The sequence below is a fragment of the Hyla sarda genome, chromosome 6 (genome assembly GCF_029499605.1).
Source record: "Hyla sarda isolate aHylSar1 chromosome 6, aHylSar1.hap1, whole genome shotgun sequence".
Lineage (NCBI taxonomy): Eukaryota > Metazoa > Chordata > Amphibia > Anura > Hylidae > Hyla > Hyla sarda.
This window is the reverse complement of record NC_079194.1, coordinates 222,930,667-222,935,575: the sequence shown is the minus strand read 5'-3', so window position 1 is coordinate 222,935,575 and position 4,909 is coordinate 222,930,667.

Genomic DNA, 4,909 nt, shown 5'->3' with positions numbered 1-4,909 from the left:
ATACGCCTCCCCATTAGAATCCACATAACAAAACAGGGCCGGGCAATTCGCTGACTCTTTCTCCCCAATAATGCTTGCCAAAATTGCAAACGTCTGAAGCCAGTTCAAGAAAGTCCTTTTTTGACTCATCGGGCTTCACCCTATCCAAATTAAACTTCTCAAGGGGGAGTAGGGAAAATATTTCCAAGTACTCCCTCTTCCAGATCCTCTCCCTCACTTCAGCCTTCAGATGCGCCCCCAAAGGCCCTTCAAAGTAAACATAAACCTCCCCTTTGGCCACATCTGGTAGGCGCACCCTGTCAACCAGCTTGTCAGCCTCAGCCCCAGCCGGGGCCACCGACACCTGCCCCTGGGCCACACTCCCTGCCCCCCCCAAGGGCACCGCCACACCACTAACCCCGTTACCTGGCGACCCCCCCGCAGCAGCCTGAGACCAGGGGCCCGGCTGCAGCTTCACCGGCACCACTGGCGGACTCAGCAGCAGATCTTCCAGTCGACCTCCGGCTTAAGCCCATGGACTCCGACCGGGCAGCAGCCTCAGGTGGAGGGGACACACCCCTGTCATCCAGCAGCTCACCATCCTCCAGGTCAGACTTACTAGGGGCAGGACTAGGGTTCATCCTCCCCGACCACTCCTCCGCTCCACAGAAGCGCTCCTGTCTGCCAGTATAATGGAGCCAGACCACCCAGGAGCAGCAGCACTGCACCCAGCACCACGCATGCCCCAGTGCCCTGCAAATCCTTGGCCTCCACCTTGGCCAAGGAGGCAGGGCCAACAGCTCATCTTCCTCAGCCCCTTGTCAGGCTGCAGCAGCTGCCCACTCCCTTTCATCCACAGCAGCCGCCGCGGCAGAAGTAGAGGCCCAGGCCTGACCGCCCGGCCGCATCGGAGAACACCCGTCATGTAGTCGGCTCCCAGACTCCACCCCCCCGCCGGCAGCCACCATCAACGCTCTGCGCATCACGTGCTCCGTGGCAGGACCGGCTGGAGGAGTAGGGTTCCTGTGTCCCTACTGTAGCAGATGCATGCCGACTCTGCCAGGACGTCCTCCCGGCACCCCCGCCACCATAGCAGAGCAGGCAGGAGAAGCCGGAGGGTGCCCGGCCAGGAGGAGTCCTGGCGGTGCCACGCGTGGGGAACCACTTCAGGGCTCAGGCAGGACGGAGCACGAGAGCGGCTCGTGCTGGCCCGCTGCGGACCCATGCTAGACCCTGGAGCAGCGTCGAAGGAGCACCCCGAGCCGGCGCCTGAGGCAGCCCCCAGCAACTGCTCCTACAGCCAGCCTGGGCCCCGCAGAAAAGCCACAGGACGCATGCATCAGTTCATCGAGGTCCACCATCATAGGTACCTGCTGCACACAACATGCTGTCTTCTTGCTGAATGGCTCCTCCCCTTCCTGTTCCTCTTCTTCCTGGCCCCTTGCCGACCTCCCCACTCCTCCCATCTTTAACCCCTTGACTCCCATTTCTTCTCCTACATGCTTTTAATCCCTTTATCTCCGCTTCCTACACCCCCCTGTCCTGTGCCCCCTCGCCTCCCATGCTGACCACTTAGGGGGCTTTCTTTTAAAGGAGTGTGAGATTATGCTGTTTGGGTGGGGATTAGGCATCATTAGAGGCATTGGTATAGCAATAAAATCAACCACAAGGCACTTAGCACACCTACCAATGCCACTGCCTGCAAGAGGCTGCCTGCATTAGTCTATTACTTAAAGACACACAGACAAAGATGAAAGTTTAAGGGGTATTCCAGCCTTTGGAACAAAATCATATGCTGAATGTGTCCCTGTAGGTTCCCAGGCTGCAGAAAGCTCATAGTGCAAAAAGACTCACACTGTATAGTAAAGGACTAGCCTCAATATGTCACCTTTAACATAAAGTGTACAAAGAGGAAGAGGTAATAGGAAAAAGCATGGAGGGAGGGGGCTGTGAGGAAGGTGGAGAGGCCTGTATATGTTATGGGGGCATTTGAACAGTATATAGGAGTAAAGATAGCATTATATGGGGGAGGGAGTATAGGAATAGCATATAGTGGGTATAATTAACATTACATGGGGGGTATAAGTAGCAGTATATGGGGGGGGGGGTTCAATGGAAGCAGTGTAGAACATTATCCCCTGGGTATGCTGTAGTTATGAAAATGGGGCAGCAGCAAGCAAAGCATTAGTGGATCAGCAGGATGGCAGTGTAAAGTATGGGGGCTATGTTACTATATAGTTATTATAGAGTCCAGAAGGAAGGGGCCACAGATGTTTTTGTGGCGTTGGGGTGTGAGGTGCAGGGTAGATGTTATAACCCAAGGGGCATATGTTATTATTCCTACATTAAAGTTTCCCCCATCCTCATATTAGGTAGGTAGACCCCTCAGAAAAAAATCTTCTCCCCATTCCCGCTCAGTCTGGCTCTGTGATAAAATGACAGCATGCCATCTGCGCCATAACACAGACATTTCCAGCCAGAGACCTTGAAGTAGCCTGCTGTCTACTAAAGTAAGTGGTTAGAAAGGGAGCTTACAGCTATCTTCTCCGCTAGTTTTGCAACTCCGTGAAGGTCCTAAGAACACAATTGAAAAGCTGGGTTCTCTTGCAAGGGGATCTGGGCTGTGTGCCCTCATCTTGGCTTTGTTGGTGGAGGGCCTACTTACATGAGTGTCCTACCAGGAATCTGGCCTACCAGTTAGGGCAGATTATTGTTCTGAGCTTGGGTGATGTAAAAGGTAATGGCATAGTACAGAGATGCTCAAGGTTATGCCATAATATATTATGTAGTTTTTTTCCGGTTCAATATATATAACTCCAACATGTTCTATAGTGGTGCAAAGAGATTGTCATCAGTCATCATCGCTTATCTCCAATGGGACTTACAATCTAAATTCCATATCTTACGAATACCAATTCTATAAGAAGACAAAATATCCAGCAGTATGATTTTGGAACCAAACAAAGGGGAAACATGCAAACGTCATGTCATTGGGGAAGATTTATCAAAACCTGTCCAGAGAAAAAGTTGCTGAGTTGCCCATGTGGGCTATGGGCAACTCAGCAACTTTTCCTCTTGACAGGTTTTGATAAATCTTCCCCCATTATGTCTATTACCATAGTAGATAACCCCATATTACCAGCAAACCAAAATGTGACTGTTTCTGCTCCATTTCTGTCTGTAGGATCAGTAGTAGTTACATCTGTAATGGATGACTACATTCCATGACCATTCATAATGACAGTGCCTTCTCTAAAATGACTGTAGAGCAAATTTGCGATTTCACATCTCTGAGCAGCAGAGACAGTCAGTGTTTCAAAGGGAGATGAACAAGATAAATCATGTGGCCATTGTACATTATGTAGCCGAGCGCAATACTTGGAGGCGTGAAGGAGTTAAATGGAGCCGGAGAATCAATTAACTTTTAAATTAATCTTTCCCGTATTCCGATTTTAACCACGGCACTCTGAGGAGCTCGAGCGTTTACGTTTAAAGCATCACAAGGGAATACGGAGTTAGAAACATCTTCCTACACACAAACGAAGAACAACGATGAATTGTAACCAAATGTTTGTGATAAGCAGCAAACATTTTACTGACAAATAGTCATCAAGGAATAGAGTGCAATGGCTGCACACTTAGATTGCATTAAGGAACAGAGTTACATTTTTAGTTTTTTAGTAAAAGGAAAAACTGGGATTTTTTATTTTTAAATACTGATGTCATAAGTACTGTAAATGGCAGTGTTCACCATAGTCCTGGTATCTTTATGACCTCCAAAAGTTAGGGCCAGATCAAGGTTTGTGATGCTTCTTTACTGCAGCTATATCACACTACCATACAATGTCAACTAAAAATACTGTAAAGTACTCATAAATTGCAGCATACAGTGACCACACACACTATAAAAATGCCTCAGAGTAAACAATAAAACTGTCATACTCTGGCTACCTAACAGTGTCATACAGTTAACACATAACACTGCCATACTGTACCTGCATAGCAGTGCCATAGAAAAATCAAGAAACAGCCATACTCAGCCCACTTAACAGTACCATACAGTGAAAACAAAACACTGTCATGCCATGCCTACAAAACAGTGTTATACAATAAAAAAGAACCGCTATACTCAGTCTAAGAGTGCCTTACAGTGAAAACATAATACTGCTATATACAATGTAAACCAGTTGTACACTGCCTACTTAGTGCCGGACCATGTCCTACCATTGTCATATTTGGAACACATAAAAGGGCAGCACAGTGAACTAATAGCACAGCCATATTTGTATTGAATAGTGCTGATGAATACATGCTAATGTACAGTAAATATATGACAATTGTTTGTAGTAAACATATAACACTGCCATAATGTTCTTACATATTGTAATATATCCACATCATGAACACATTGCATTGCCATAGAGTGCCCATGTAATACTGTTATACAGTGACCGTACAGTACACACATTAAGATTCAGCACAACTGTCATAAAGAACTTACACTCATTTACACCAATAAGGGGTTGTTGGAATGTGTGAATGTAATGATGATATATGTAAGTGATGACAATATTAGGGCGGAAGGATGTTTTTATTGAGGAATACTGTACAAATGAAAGGAGGCTCTAGTACCCTGTTGGGCCATCTCTAGCCTGGATACAAGATGATATACGGTTGGGCATGGAGGAATACAGGATCCATATGGCATTTGCCCACATATGTTGCAGATGGGCTTGTAGAACCTGCACACTCATAGGTTGCCAAATATAGGTGGCCATAAATTTGTTATTGGTGATTAATGTGGCAACTGGGCAGGCCAAGAAACTGTTTCAGCTTTATCCTGCTAAAATATGCCAGTAGGAAGTTCGGTTATGAGAGGCAACACGTGTATGTAGAATGTCCTGTACAAATCACTGTTTGTGTCCCTTGT